This window comes from Prionailurus bengalensis, chromosome A2 (genome assembly GCF_016509475.1).
Source record: "Prionailurus bengalensis isolate Pbe53 chromosome A2, Fcat_Pben_1.1_paternal_pri, whole genome shotgun sequence".
NCBI lineage: Eukaryota > Metazoa > Chordata > Mammalia > Carnivora > Felidae > Prionailurus > Prionailurus bengalensis.
The window spans coordinates 69,426,275-69,442,315 of record NC_057348.1 but is presented as its reverse complement, the minus strand read 5'-3'; the positions used below and the strand labels follow the sequence as shown (position 1 = coordinate 69,442,315).

At 48.3% G+C, this 16,041-nt stretch overlaps 1 protein-coding gene and 1 long non-coding RNA gene across 3 annotated transcripts in view; one reads left to right on the top strand and one right to left on the bottom strand.

Annotated features, from left to right (window-relative positions):
* The window catches only part of LOC122487691, a 241,785-nt gene that overhangs the window by 81,796 nt on the left and 143,948 nt on the right, over positions 1-16,041 (top strand). The window lies entirely within an intron of this gene.
* LOC122487682 (ral guanine nucleotide dissociation stimulator-like) overlaps positions 1-16,041 on the bottom strand; it is a 146,373-nt gene that overhangs the window by 2,892 nt on the left and 127,440 nt on the right. The gene's annotated exons all lie outside the window — the stretch shown is intronic.

Here is a 16,041-nt window from a genome sequence, read left to right as displayed (position 1 = left end):
GGGAAATGGCTGAACACGTTAGGATCTCCGATCTGACATCCCCACAGGCGAGGGAATTAAAAGCAAGAATGACCTATTGGGACCTCATGAAGATAAAAAGCTTCTGCACAGCAAAGGAAACAACCAACAAAACTCAAAGGCAACCAATGGATTGGGAAAAGATATTTGCAAATGACCTATTGGACAAAGGGCTAGTATCCAAAATGTATAAAGAGCTCACCAAACTCCACACCTGAGAAACAAAGAATCCACTGAAGAAGTGGGCAGAGAACATGAGTAGATACTTCTCTAAGGAAGACATCCGGATGGCCAACAGGCACATGAAAAGATGCTCAATGTCGCTCCCCATCAGGGAAATACAAATCAAAACCACACTCAGCTATCACGTCACGCCAGTTAGAGTGGCCAAAATGACCAAATCAGGAGACTATAGATGCTGGAGAGGATGTGGACTAACAGGAACCCTCTTGCACTGTTGGTGGGAATGCAAACTGGTGCAGCCGCTCTGGAAAACAGTGTGGAGGTTCCAAACAATTAAAAATAGACCTTCCCTATGACCCAGCAGTAGCACTGCTAGGAATTTACCCAAGGGATACAGGAGTGCTGATGCAGAGGGGCACTTGTACCCCAATGTTTATAGCAGCACTCTCCACAATAGCCAAATTATGGAAAGAGCCTAAATGTCCATCAGCTGATAAGTGGATAAAGAAATTGTGGCTTATATACACAATGGAGTACTCCGTGGCAATGAGAAAGAATGAAATATGGCCCTTTGTAGCAACGTGGATGGAACTGGAGAGTGTTCTGCTAAGTGAAATACGCCATACAAGGAAAGACAGATACCATATGTGTCCAATCTTTTGTGGATCCTGAGAAACTTAACAGGAACACATGGAGGAGGGGAAGAAAAAACAACAGCTTAGAGTGGGAGAGAGCCAAAGCATAAGAGACTCCTAAAACTGAGAACAAACTGAGAGCTGATGGGGGTGGGAGGGAGGGGAGCGTGGGTGATGGGTACTGAGGAGGGCATGTGTTGGGATGAGCACTGGGTGTTGTATGGAAACCAATTTGGCAATAAATTTCATATATATATATTTTTTAAAAAACCACCAAGGAAAAAGAATCTCAGGTCAGATTGTTAGATGAGTATGCACGGCACCTCCCCACATGAACAGCAGTGTCCCTGTGATTTCTAACAGCACAGTCCATTCTGGGGATCCGAAGAGAGGGACAGTACCTGACAGAGGTTGGATCAGGATAATAGGACATGTAGGATGTTCAGTGCAGCACTGTGACATGGCAAGAGAAGGGAATCCTGTCACAGTCCCACATTTGTGAAGGGTTGAATGGGTGAGGTGAGTGGTCACATTTCCAGAATGTTGTCTAGGTGGTAAGGCCCTTGCTCCTGATTAGGAGGGGCCCCAGGGGCGTGTTGCTTGGCCACCAAAGTGCAGAGCAGTAGACATAATGCAATGAGCCCCATGTCCTTTGGGTAAAAATCTCCCTGCTCCTCACGAACGTGTGTCAGACGTGGAGAAGGTGTGGAAGGATGGTCGGGCGACCCGGGACCCCTAGGAACGTTCGTCGGGGAAACGTGTACAACAATGCCAATACATTCTAGACAGAATGGGACGTGAAATGGTCTCACGCCTCTTTTCTGATCTTCCTCCAAATAAGTGGAGAGTGACCTTGCGTCTGGCCGTGGCAGGGGCTGGGCCCTGCTGGCATGTTTGGGGAGCAGATGGGGTTCCAGGTTCATCTGGGACCAGGAGTCTCCGAGAGCTACCAGGGGAGCAGCAGTGTGTTTTCTGGGCCCTGGGATTCTTTGCATTGCCTCTGGGCCCTTGGTGTTGGGTTTCCCTGGTACGTGCACTCACCCTGAGCCAGCGGGGCTTCGTGCTGATGGCATGGGGCTTCCTTCTTTCCTTCAGGGAAGTAGAGCAGGGGCTCTCATTCAGCTTGTCCTCCATCTGTGGCATGTGGCTCTGTAAAGACAGTGCCCAGCAGGCAGGCAGGAGTCCTCAAAGCCGTGTCTGCTTGCTTTCACTTGTCCTCAGACCCATATGAATTCATTCCAGATATGACACCACAGTGTGCACTCACCTCCCCCACGGAGGAGAAGCAAGGTGGCGTGAGGGCCTTGGATTCAACCTGTTACAGGTTAGAGGCACCTCAGAGATCCCTTTTCCCTCCTTCCAGCATGACATGTGCATGGCCATGATGGGTCCACCAGGTGGTCCACTGCCATCGACCCTGCTCCGGTCCCGGGGAGGACCGGCCCCCATGTCCCCCTTTCCCCGAAACTGAACATGAGGGGATGGGGGTGCCCAGGGAAGGTTAAGAGCTATGAGCTGACCTGACCTGGCCTGCTCCAGGCTGCTCTGTGTTACCTTATGTGACCTCCTGGAAAACATCCTGAGGCATCGCCAGCGTGGGTTAAGGAAACCTCTCCAACATCTGAGTAATCCTGCGCACTGGGGTTTCTGGCATCCAGAGCCCCGGTACCTGGGAAAACAACAAGAGAACATCCTAAAGTCTCTGTGTCTGTAGGCAAGTGAGCCTGGTATGGGACCTTCCTAGAACATGGGTGCCAGGTTACAGGAGTTCCAAGCTTTCCTGGGGCCTATTGTGAGCAAAGTGATGTCACGGCCTAGGATCCGCCTCCTGAGTCCCCCTCTGGGATAACACCTTTGCAAATAGTCCTCTCTTTGCTGACTGCTCACCCCCATTCTCCATGAAATGTCCCATCGGTACACAGTTCCACCAATGCACCCCTCTCCACAGTCCCCTGAGAAGCTCTGGGGGCAGCCAGGGTCCCAGCTGTGAGACCTATCTGGGTTGAGACAGAACTCTTCTTTCTTACCTCTTTCGGGTCCCAGATTCGCGACTGTGCTTCTCAGGGATGGTCCGTGTCTTTTCCGCCCAATGGAGATCATTCTAGCATGTCCTCAGGATGTCCTCAGGCATATGTGGGATGATACCTGTGAAATTGGAGCAGTGGTGTCACCTGTTGGAAGTTTATCCAACCACAGTGACTTCAACGTCTCACCTCCTCTGATTCTGCTGCTCCTCTGATCCCAGCCCACAGTCCTTCCAGGTGTGCGTACGTGCGTGAGTGTGAGTGTGTGTATGTGTGTTTACCAGTGCTCGTTTTCTGGGGTCCCAGAAGGTCACATCCCCACCTAGGGAAGGATGGCCAAACATTTCCTAGGAGCTTAGGTTCTCTACTTTCTAAAGCAATCCCTACAGGAGGGATTGGAGTTGGGGCCTAGTAGGACAGAACTCTCTTTTACGTAGACTTTGTCAGTAGTGTGCCACGAGCCATTCCCTGCCTTTCCACTGGGTACATACAATGGGGACAGGGTGGCAGTCAGTGAGTTGCCCTGGCCTGGGGGTCCTCCTCAGGGAAGAACGTGCTGGGATGTCTTCTGTGACGCTCCTCTTCAGCCTCACCCCCACGCCACCTCCATGTCTGCACCCAGTGACAGTAACACACCCTTTTCCAGACCCCCTTCGAAATCCTGGGTCAAATCCAGGACCCCATTTTGAGGACATGAAGTTGGGGTCATGCCTGGTTCTGACTTTCTACCCGTCTGTAATTCTGGGCAAGGCACTGACCCTAGCAGGGTCTTCACTTCCTCCTCCCTTCAGTGGCTCCCTGGGATGCCCCCATCCTGTCAACACATCCTTGTGGGATTTCCTTCCTGGAGTGTGGTATGGACGTAGTGTTTGATTTCTGTTGCAAAGAAGATGGCACCGTGGCCCCAGACCAAACAAGTTTAGGTGATAAAATGTGCATGGCAGGGCCACGTGCTCACTGTCACTCTCTGTGTTGTCTCTCAGCTCCTCACAGTGGGGACCAACCCCCGTGTTGAGTCGTGACATGGACAGGTACACACAGCCTATCCCTGAGAGACAACAACAGACAAGGAAGAACTAAGGCACTCGATGTGGACTGAATCCTGCCACCACCCTGAAGTGGGCTCAGGGGTTGAGTGAAGCAGGTTCTGAGTGATGACAGCAGCCACAACCTCCTGAGAGGCTCTGGCAGGAGCCCTCCGCTGAGCCCTGCTGAATTCCTGGTCCCCTGGGCCTGTGAGGTGGGAAGTTTATGGGGAAGCCACTAAGGGTGGGGGAATATTGTCCCATGGCACTAGAGCAGAGTAGTCACAACGTCCTCCTGCCCCAGGCCCTGGCCCTCCTCACCCTCCCTCCCTGCTGTCCTCCACAGCTCTTTCCGGTCTCCCTGGTCTCCTTTCACACGTCCCCTCTGAAACAATGGCCTCTGCCTCCGCTTGTCTGCCCCACTGTGCCTTCTGCCGGGATACATTCCCTCGGACTTGAGCAGGGCTGACTCGTCTTGCACTGCGGCAAGAAATATTAACGTTTCCTCAGCACAGCCTTGTCAGACCCTCCCCTGGTGGAGCTCAGGACCCACTTGTTGCACCTTGAATTTTTCTATGGAGTCCTTGCTCATGTCATTCCCATTTTTGTTTCATGTTCTTTCCATCTTCCTGGCTAGTCCTTGAACTCCTAGAGGGAAGACGTGGCTGCCTTACCAGCACTGGCACTATGTGAATGCTCAGATGCTCATTCCCGGGGGCTGACTGAGGAGGTAAAGGGATCCCACCCACCAATTAGCAGCTCAGTCATTGTAGTCTAATTTACCTGGGTCATTTTCCAATACTTATTTTATCGTATATCTGTTGAGTCCACTCTAGTCGCAATTTGGGGCGTGAAATCACACTCCAAGATCAAGAGTCTCATGCCCTACTGACTGAAACAGCCAATTTTCATGGAACTAGACTGATGTCTAAGTTACCTTGCGGGTTAACATTTCGTACGTGTATTAGGTTATGCTGAATTACCAGAGAACGCGCCACATTTCAGAAAGCATGTCCCCATAGATTTCCTCACATGACAGAGCTGGGTGTGTGTTTAGATTGGAGACTAAAGTCCTTCATGTGGTCACTGAGGACCCCAGAGTTCCTCCATTTTGTCCCTTCTCCCTCCCGAGGATATCAGGTACTTGCACAACCAGCAGCACAAGGGGCGATCAAGGGGAAAGAGAACAAGGAAATGCACCTGGGAGCATGTTATCAGCCTGGTCTAGAGTGCCTAAAATATCCACTTTTTCACTCATTCCTTGCTTTCAAGGCAAGGATTTTTAAGTAGTGATCTGTGAGAACCTATGTCCCACAAACCATAGAAAATGCATCCCTAGATATGCACCACAAAACATACGAAGGTAATTCCTGAGCTGAAGGAAAATATTCTCCCTCCGGGACACGTTGTATGAAGGAAACAAGAAGAGTAAACATCTATGTGTGTGTTTGTGTGCGATCTGTACGTATTAATGAATATGAGGTTTTATCGCTATCCCTGAATATCTTTAAGAAGTGAAGGATCATTGACTTTTAAATAGAAGAATTAGGAAAACAATAAGTAAAAAATTGTAATTAGTGAGCTTACAGACATATAGTATTAAGATATATGAGAGTATCGGGGCGCCACGGTGGCTCAGTGGGTTGAGTGTCCACCGCCTTGTCAGATCATGATCTCACGGTTCGTGGGTTCGAGCCCCGCATCGGGCTCTGTGCTGACAGGCTGTTTCCGATTCTGTGTCTCCCTCTGTCTCTGCCCCTCCCCCACTCACGCTTTGTCTCCCTCTCTCTCAAAAAGAACCATTCAAAAACGTTTAAAGAAATTCCATTAAGATCTAGGCCAGTAGGAAGTAAACGACACTTGGTTGAGAAGTCAATGAAGTGCCTCCTACGATGGATTGTTTTCAAGTACGAAAACGCTCATCAACCACATAACTGCAAGTATAGTGTGAATATTGAAACTGCAGCCCAGTTAGCCAGTTAAATGGAAAGAATTCCATATATCTGTGTTCAGTTACACTTCGCCATCCAGAGCAGGGTCTGGTACACCTTGCACGTTCAGTCGATGCTTGCTGCACAATCGCATGGGTGATGGCCTGTCATTCTCACCAAAAGAAAGAAACGTTGAAACGCAATGAAACTCAAGAAAAGAAAAATGGCATGGAGGAGTTGGGATCTGAGGCACACTGTGAAGAAAACATGGGGGTTGTGAGGTAGTGGAGGTGGACAGGCGGTTCCACAGAGTTGAAGGACATGCCACAGTCAGCGGTGGCAGGGTGGATTTGAGGGTGGGACCGCTGGGGGTGCAGTCCAGGTAGGGCCATGGGAAGGGCATACAGAGCTGAAAAGCACCGGCCTTTCAAGGAAAAGGGAGTTGGAAGGAGTCTCGAGTGCCCAGTGTGTCTCCCTGTCACTTAGGGCTGCCCTTGCGGTCATGGGTCACGAGCGAGGACGGTGCACAGCTACAGATAGATGTCCACGGTTGGCGGCAACGTGAGGCGGAGTGAAGAACAAACACAGAGGCCTAGGATGCAAGAGGGAGCACTGGGTTCACGTCGAGGCACCTCCCTGGGAAACCTGCTTTGCAGAAGCCTCCTGGGTTTCTTGAGGGGAGAAAGGGAGTTGTCCACTTTGGAGGAGACACCTGCTAGTCCCTGTCCCACTGGCCTGGTCTCTGGAGCCCTCTGCCTGGCTCCTAGGTGTCAGGCTGGCGGGTAGGCGGTCAGAGCATCTGGTGGGCCCAGCGAGGTGCAGTGGTGCAGACCCTGTCGCCCAGGAGCTGTGCCCCCTGAGGGGGGGGCGGGGGTAGGGGGATGGGGGGATGGGGTGGCCTGGATCGCGGGACCAAGCAGGTGTGCGGGAGGGCACGCACAAGTGTGCGCATGCGCTTGGGCCAGGGGCGGAGCCCGTTGAGGGGCACAGGTGAGGCTGTAGTGGTGTTCTGTATCCTGGCTCCCAGCCTGTCTGCCGCCCCAGGCCCCCAAGTGTCTGGGCCCGTCAGGGGCTGACGCCCCCCACCCCGCCTCCCCCGACCTGGGACATGCTGCTGCCTGTCGCCTGTGACCCGGTAACCTTGGCGGTTGCCCTAGGGATAGCCCTAGCGCTAACGGTAGCGCTCGCGCCCCCCACGCGGTTAAGACTGGGAGCCATGAGCCTCCAGCCTAGTAGGGTGGTGGCCCTGCTGCTCCTGCTGCTCCTGGACCAGAGGCCAGGGCGTGCGACACCCTCCCGGGTCGCCTCGGTTTTGGTTGCTGTGCTCGAGTGCCAGCCCTTGCAGGGGCAGAGCGCGATGCGATTCCCCTCCCCCCCCCCTCCCGGCGGCCCCGAAAGACATCTGGGAGAAGCCTAAAGGTGCAGCAGCTGAGACCCACAGCCTCCCTCCAGGACCTGCCTCAGTCGCGGTGCTGCCAAGGTAGGGATCCTAGTGACAAGGTCCCATGTGGCCTTCCACCCTGCCCCTCTCTGTCTTCCCCTTCCATGACCCCTCCCCCCTCACTTGTGCTCCGGGTTCTTCTTGGGCTCCTTTGCGGCTGCAGTCTGGAGGACTCAAGAGTGAGCTTTCTGGGTTGGACCCGGGTTCCCTGGAGGAGGAGGCCCCAGATCCATTAGGGGGTTAGGCTCCGGTGGTGGGGCGTGGCTCAGGTCGGGGGTGGGGGTGGGGGGCGACCTGAGTGCCATGGAGGTCTGACGGGGTTGGTAGTTGGAGGGTGGAGGTGGGAAGGAACGAACGAAAGAACGAACAAACGAAGGAAGGAAAGCGTGGACCTGCGGTTGTGGGAAAATATCAAGGCAGGGCCAGGGAAGTCGCAGCCATGAGCAGGAGGAAACATTCCTGCCTGTGAAAATGAAGCACAAGGGACCTGAGATTCCAGAGAAACATTCCAGGGAGAGTCAGGGTGGTGGGCCTGAGTTGCTGGAGGCCAGCAGGGGACGGTGTTGAAGGGATTGAGAGTGGAAGCAGCAGGTGAACACAGGTCTCCTGCCTCCCCCCTGCACACCTGCTCTCCTGCCCTGCCCGGCCCCGCCGCGCCCCGCCCCTCGTGGCAGAGTTGCACCCTCTGATGGGAAGGGGGAGATCTCACCCCACTTGTGGCTAAAGGGGATCCTCTATCGTGGGAGTCAATGGGACTACAGGGTAGGGGTCTGGATTAGGGCAAGTGCAACTCCCTGTTGAGCTCTTCATTTCTGAAGGCAATTTGCATTCAATCAATGAACTCGTAGCCAGTGAGCCAGGAATAAGTGGCGCTTGTGTGTTTTAGAGGGTGGTGCAGACTCTTTCCTACATGGACATGTGTGCTGAAGAGAACTGGGTGTTGTGGATGGAGTCCAAAGTCATCTTTTTGGGACATGTTGGGTGGGAACGTCTTCTTCGCACTCTGGCGAGGAAGGTGGATGGAAAAGCTCCTTGTCCAAGGCAGACTTGTGGGTTTTGTTGTTCCTATCCGCGGGGCGTGTTGCTTCCTGTTTTCCGTGGAGTGCCTCCTGTGTTGCATTTGTTCCGTCTTTCAAGAGTTTCAGACCTTATGAATCACATCTCCTCCAGGATTCACCAGGCAGCATGAGGGAGAAGTGACTCTGAGCTGACCGGGTCTCTAGAAACCAGTGCATTTGTATCTGAGCAGACCGTGCTGATCTCTCAGCCTCCTTTGGAAATGAGGTCTTGAGCAAATGCTCTTTCATTGCATGGGTTCCACCTGTGTCAGGTTGTTGGCGTTTGTGTTTGTGCATCTGTGTAAGTGTCTGCGATGCCGTGTCCTGTATTTAGTCCCGACCGCGACAGTGTCCCAGTCCTTTCCAGAGACATAGTTTTGTTGCATAGGAAATTCTCATTTCAATAGTGTGTCCCAATGCTGTTACAACGGATGAAAACTTCCTGCAGGCAGCACCGTGACCTCACCGAAAGCAAAAGTCTAAGAACTGAGGCTTTCCCAAACTTACATATCAAGCTGACTGGTGCTTTATATTTTCAGTAAGATGGTGTGGTGTAGGCCACTTTGAGCAGCTGAGGATCCTAGGCATCTGTTTTTCCCTCGAGAGGTGAGTTGTCTCTGTCAGCAATTCAGGAGATTATGATTCTCTTGAGGATCATTATTTTCTTGATTACCATGATTACTATATTCTGCATAACCCATCGCATGGAATTTGATAAGGAACTCGATACCCGGAACCTTTTCGTCACCAAACGCTCGCTACAACAAGGAGAAAAACAATCACTTTTGTGCGATGGACAATGCACCTTACCTTTATTGTACTGTTTTAGTGGTTTGTACATATGTTTAGAGTAATGAAAGTGTCCACTTAGATCTAAGGAGTTTTTTGTGACATCATAAACCATAAAAATAATGGAAAATCTAAGTTACCTAGTAATGTAAGCACTCTGTCCTTTTGGATACGAAATCTTAAGTAAAGTACTCATCTTGCAAAAACTGCCAAGACCTGATAATTCATTACTATTCATGTAGGTCTAGTGAATGGAATGGACTGAACTAAGGTCTCTGAAATAGAGGAAGCTAGAATTTGAGATATTGAGTCACCTTTACTGTCTCTTTCCCTGTTGACAAGGTCTTTTTTTATTCAGTAATGTCTCTTGACCATTAACCTATTTCCCTCCTTCCTGCTCCCCCCCCCCACCTTTGCAATCATCTTTATGTATTTATTGATGGGCTTGTTTCATTCTGTTTTGAGGATTTTTGGTTTTTTTTTTTCTTAGTTTTTGTTTCAGATTCCCCATATATGTGTGAGCATTCTGTATGTGTTTTTCTCCGTGTGAGTTCTTTCACTTGGCATAATGCTCTCCAGGCTATTATAAAACACTGTGGCATAATAACAGGTGTGAAGGTATTTTCGGGAGTTAGTGATTTCCTGTGTTCTGAGTTGTACCTAGGGGGGTAATTGAGGGACGTTGCTGGATGATATGGATGTTCTCCTCTGAATTGTGTGAGGAAACTTTACATTGTTTGCGACTGCCTCTGCACCAAGTTCCAATGCCACCAACAGGGCCCAATGATTCGCTTTCTTCCATAGTGTCCCGACGCTTGTGTTTTCTTGTCTTTTTGATAAGACCGTTCAGACCTGTTTCAGGTGATATCTCTTTGGCTTTGGACTTTCATTTCCCTCATGTGGAGTGACATGGAACTTCTCTTCATGTATGTGGTGGCCATCTGTATGTCTTCATTGGAAGAATGCCTCTTCGGGACTCTCCCGGGTCCATCATTGCTCTTTGCTTTTGCATTGTTGCGCTGTAGGCGATCTTGATACCTTTTGTGTTTTAACCCTTGACCATATATGTAGTTTGCAAGTATTTTCTCCCATTCACTAGTTGCCTTTCCATTCGGTGGAAGATATTGTTGCTGTGCAGAGCTTGTTTTTTTTAGTTTCACATAGTCCCACTTGTTTAGTTTTCCTTTGTAGCTTTGGCTTCTGGTGTCAAATCCCAAAACTCAAGTCAAGACTGAGATCCCAACCTTCTCGTGGGTTTGGCATTTGGCTTTGTCCAGCAAAGTCAAGGACGGCAGAAAGGGTTGCTTCAGACCCCATGGAAATAAAACAGAGGTGACAGGTAGTTTAAGGGACGTCTCCGCAAGCTGCTCTCAGGCTCCCGTAGTCATTAAGCCTACAAACGATGTGCAACTCGTCAGCGGGCCACATGCTAGAAAGAACGTATTGAAGACATGGTGCGAACCACATCGAGACAGGATAAAATATTCCATGTGAGAACGTGGTCCAAGGACTTGGTGAGACCATGCAGAACCCAACCCCTAGATACACACGCACTAGATCAGCCAAGTCTCGCCTGCCCCCCAGATACACACCAACTAGGTAAGTGAGCTGCTGCAACTGTTTGCAGGAAGGCCAGAGAGCAGTGATCTGCTCTGCAAAGCGTTCCCTATAATCTCCCAACTCAGGACATCGTTGTGCGATTTCCCACACCTCCTGCCCAAGGTCTTATCCAGGACTTTCTGGTTTCAGGTCTCAAGTCTGTAATACATTTTAACTTTGTTTCTGTGTGTGATGCTAAATAGGTGTCAAGTTGTTTTTCCACGCCTGTTGTTTTTCTGTGCCCAGTGATTCTGGGCACCACCTATTGAGGAGACTGCCTTTGCCTGAGGTTATACTCTTGGTTCTTTGGTTGTGAAATAATTGGTTACATATGTGTGGGTTTCTTCCTGGGCCTTCAGTTCTGGTCCAGTGACCTCTGTGTCTGCTTTTACCCCAATAGTGTACTGCTTGGGTTATTGTAGCTTTGATATCTAGTTTCAAATCAGAAAGCATGGTGCTTCCAGCTGTTTTCTTCCTTCTCACAATGACTTTGGTATTCAGAGCCTTTTGTGCTTCTGTCCACCTTGAAGGATGATTCTATTTTTGAGAACGTGCTTCAAGTTTGAACGGATTGCACCTAGGGAATGTGTAGATGGCTTTAAGTGGTGTGGACATTTTGATAATCTTAATTCTTTGGATCCACTAGCATAGAATGTCTTTCTGCTTATTTCTGTCTTTTCAAATTCTTTCTCCACTGATTTATGGTTTTCAGTAAAGAGGTCTTTCATCTTCTTGGTTAAATTCATTCTTTTCTTTTTGAATTTTTTTATGTTTATTTATTCTTGACACAGAGAGGTACTTGGAAACACACACACATACACACACAGAAAGAGAGAGAGAGAGCACGTGTATGAGTGGGGAAGAGTTGAGAGAAAGGGAGACACAGAATCTGAAGCAGGCTCCAGACTCTGAGCTGTCAGCACAGAGGCCATCAGAAGTCTCAGAACACAAGTCATGAGGTCACGACCTGAGCCAACGTCAGATGCTTCACTGACTATGACACCCAGGTGCCTGTAGGGTGATTTATTGTCAAGTATTTTCTTCCTCTGGAGTTACTTTAAATTATTTTCTTAATTTCTCGCTCTGATAGTTTGTGATTCATGTACAGAAATGAAGCACATTAGGGAAAACGACATACATATCTTAACATGACTGAAATCATTTATTAGGTCTACTAGTAATGTTGTAGAGTCACTGCGGTCTGTCTAGACCATGTCATGCACTCCCAGTAAGTGAAAAAGTATCTGGGAATATAGGATGATGTGATCGAAAATAGATGACAGTAAGCAGGTATATGGAGTGAGAGTGTGCAAATTTTCTGAAATGTTTTGTGGTTGATATAATCCAACAAGTCCATAAATAAGGTATGTTTGGATGTATGTTTTCTTTCAACCAGACCCAGAGAGCTGTAACATAAATATATGGTTCCCAATACATTGCCACGACACGCCCTGTGCATCTTGGGAGTTGGCCACCTTGTCTCTCTTTTGTGTCCTGGAACCCAGTGCCTGACTCTACCGCTCAGTGAATTCATCTCAGAATACTGCAGTTGGGAAGAGACCTACATTTTTCATAGACTTCCTGAAAGGTACCTCAAAAGCATTGGATTTTACAGAGTTGTGCCTGATCTGCCTGGAATCCTCTGAGGATGTGTCAGTTGGAATGGCACTTTCTTGCTGGGAGATCAGGGAGCCCTGCAGTATTCCTGTGTGTCTTGTGGTCGGTCACCAGAGGGTGCTGTGTGGCTGCTCATGACAGGGACACTGCTCCCCAAAGATGAGGCTGGCAGGTGCCGGGCGCCACTGCTGGAGGAGCCTGAAGGGTGGAGGGGCTTGGCTCGGTATCAAAGTCTGACTGAGTCTCCATCCTACAGTCTCCCTGCGCTCCTGATGTGCTGTGTAAAGGACTCTCTTGCTTGCCGAGGTGCAAGTGGTTCTTGCTGTTGGCCCTGAATCCTCAGGGTGAACCCATTCAGGTCCTGGTCTTTAACTCATTGACCTGACCTTCACTTGAGGTACTTTCCTGAGAGTAAGCGACCCAGCCTGGGAGGAGGGCCAGGAGGCAGACAGCAGTGGCCCAGCCTGCATCCTCCACTGACCTGAAAGCAGGGACTGGCTGCTCTTCTGAGAAGCAGAGCTATGGACCAGGAGGCACACAGGCCACTGGGCTTTGTCATGGGATGGGGCCTGGATGAGGGTGTTCTAGGACATGGGGAGGGATGCTGTGCAGGAGGTCAGAATGAGGGAGTGTGGTTTCTTCCCTGCCCCATGGGTCACTCCTAGGTACCCTGATGGCCTCAGTGCTGGCTTGTCCTCCTGATTCTTCAGGGATCCACTCAGTCCCGGGGGTCCCTGATTTTCACATATGAACGCAATAGAGTAAAGAGTCTGTAGATGTTGGAAACTGGAGGCAGCCCCCGAAAAATGCCAGAAATTATGTCCCCAAAGTTGTGCTAGGTGTACACGCCTGAAGAAAGAGAGAGTTCCGGTACACATGTGCCCTTGTGTTCAATGATGAGAGTCAAAATATTGGAATTGGCCCAGTCATTCAGCTTCTGGAGACGCAGAGGAAAGGATGATGTGTGGCCCCTGAGAATGCAGAAGGGGACAGGACTGTGCCTGTCCACTGTGGGCACATTCCGTAATACAAGACCATAGTCCTGGATGGATGCCCAACCTGCACACCACTCGTAGACACAAACACAGACACCTGCTGCACTCAAAGCCAAAGGACCGTGAAGATGACACCATGTCTTAGGGGCTATTATTTTCAAAGAATGTATATTTTTTCTCCGTCTGTATTTGTTGTTTGCTCTTTATTTATTTGGAAAGAGCAAGAAGGAGAATCCTGACCAGGGCTTCAAGCTGTCATTGCAGAGCCTGACTTGGGACTTGATCTCAAGAACCATGAGATCATGACCTGAGCCATACTCCACTCAGAAACTCGACTGTTTGAGCCACCTTCGTGCCTGTCCTCATTATTTAAATCTTCCTTTTACTAAATAAACATCACCTGTTGAAAACCTTTAACAACTTTACACTTTATTGCCTAATAGAATAGCATAAATGGAATATTGACTGATACATTTGGGTATTTTTATAATATGCACATTAGACCAATATCCCCATGGCCTGTCCAGGAAAATGAAAGATTTTCAAGGTATTCGCTCTGGTCCAGACATTTCTCTTCTGGCTTCTGCTCTTGTGTCAAACCTCAAAGGGTCCCCATGGCAGACAATGAAGATATTTCAAGTAGGGGCCTTCACCTAATCTTTGTTCTTTGTTCTTTGAGAAAATGTCCATATCATAGAAATTCCAGAAGAAATTCAGAGAAAAAGGGGCTGAGGGTGTACTTGAACAAATAATAGCTGAGAACTTCTCCAATCTGGGGAACGAAACATGCATTGAAATCCAGGAGGTACAGAGAACTCCCTTCAGACATACCTTGAATCGATCTTCTGCACGACATATCATAGTGAAAGTGGAAAAAGAAAGATAAAGAGAATCCTGCAAGCAGCTAGGGATAAATGGGCCCTAACATACAAAGGTCGACACAGAAGGGTAGTAGCAGACCTATCTATTGAAACTTGGCAGTCCAGAAAGGAATGGCAGAAAGTCTTCAATGTGATGAACAGGAAAAATATGCAGCCGAGAATCCTTTATCCAGCAAGCCTGTCATTCAGAATAGAAGGAGAGATAAAGGTCTTTGCAAACATACAAAAACTGAAAAATTCATCACCACTAAACCATCCCTACGAGAGATCCTAAGGGGGATTCTGTGAGGGAAATGTTGCAAGGACCACAAAGTACCAGAGACACCATGACAAGCATAAAACGACAGATGTCACAATGACTCTAAACCCATATCTTTCAGCAATAACACTGAATGTAAATGGACTAAATGCTCCAACCAAAAGACATAGGGCATCAGAATGGATAAAAGAAAACAAGACCCATCTATTTGCTGTCTACAAGAGACTCACTTTAGACCTAAGGACACCTTCAGATTGAACGTGAGGGGATGGAGAACTATCATGCTACTGGAAGTCAAAAGAAAGCTGGAGTAGCCATACTTTTATCAGACAAACTAGTCTTTACATTAAAGGCTGGAACAAGAGATGAGGAAGGACATTATATAATAATTACAGGGTCTATCCATCAGGACGTTCTAACAATTAAACATGCGGCAAATATGGAAGTCCCCAAATATATACAACAATTAATCACGAACATAAGCAACCTCATTGATAAGAATGTGGTCATTGCAGGGGCTTTCATACTCCACTGACAACCTTGGATAGATCATCTAGACACAGGATCATTAAGAAACAAGGGCCCTGAATGATACATTGGATCAGATGGACTTGACAGATCTATTTAGCACTCTGCATCCCAAAGCAACAGAATATACTTTCTTCTCGACTGCACATGGAACATTCTCCAAGATAGATCACACACTGGGTCACAAAACAGCCCTTCATAAGTATAAAAGAACTGAGGTCATACCATGCACACTTTCAGACCACAATGCTATGAAACTTGCAATCAACCACAGGAAAAAGTCTGGCAAACCTTCAAAAGCATGGAGGTGAAAGAACACCCTCCTAAAGAATGAGTGGGTTAACCAGGCAATTAGAGAAGAAATTAAAAAATATATGGAAACAAATGAAGATGAAAATACAACAATCCAAACTCTATGGGATGCAGCGAAGGCAGTCCTGAGAGGAAAACACATTGCAATCCAGGCCTATCTCAAGAAACAAGGAAAATCCCAAATACAAACTCTAACAGCACACCTAAAGGAAACAGAAGCAGAACAGCAAAGGCACACCAAACCCAGCAGAAGAAGAGAAATAATAAAGATCAGAGCAGATATAAACAATAGGAAAAAAAAAACCACAACTGTAGAGCAGATCAATGAAACCAAGAGCTGTTTTTTTGTTTGTTTGTTTTTCTTCTTTTTGAAAAAAAAATAAACAAAATTGATAAACTTCCAGCCAGGCTTCTGGAAAAGAAAAGGGAGATGACCCAAATAAATAAAATAATGAATGAAAATGGAATTAATACAACCAATCCCTCATAAATACAAGCAATTTATCAGGGAAACCTATGAAACATTATATGGCAACAAACTGGACAACCTGGAAGAAACGGATAAATTCCTAAGCACCCACACACTTTCAAAACTCAAACAGGAAGAAACAGAAAACATGAACAGACCCATAACCAGCGAAGACATTTAATCAGTTAAAAAATATCTCCCAACAAATCAGAGTCCAGGACCAGATGGCTTCCCAGGGGAATTCAACCAGGCATTTTTTTTTTCATGTGACATTTAT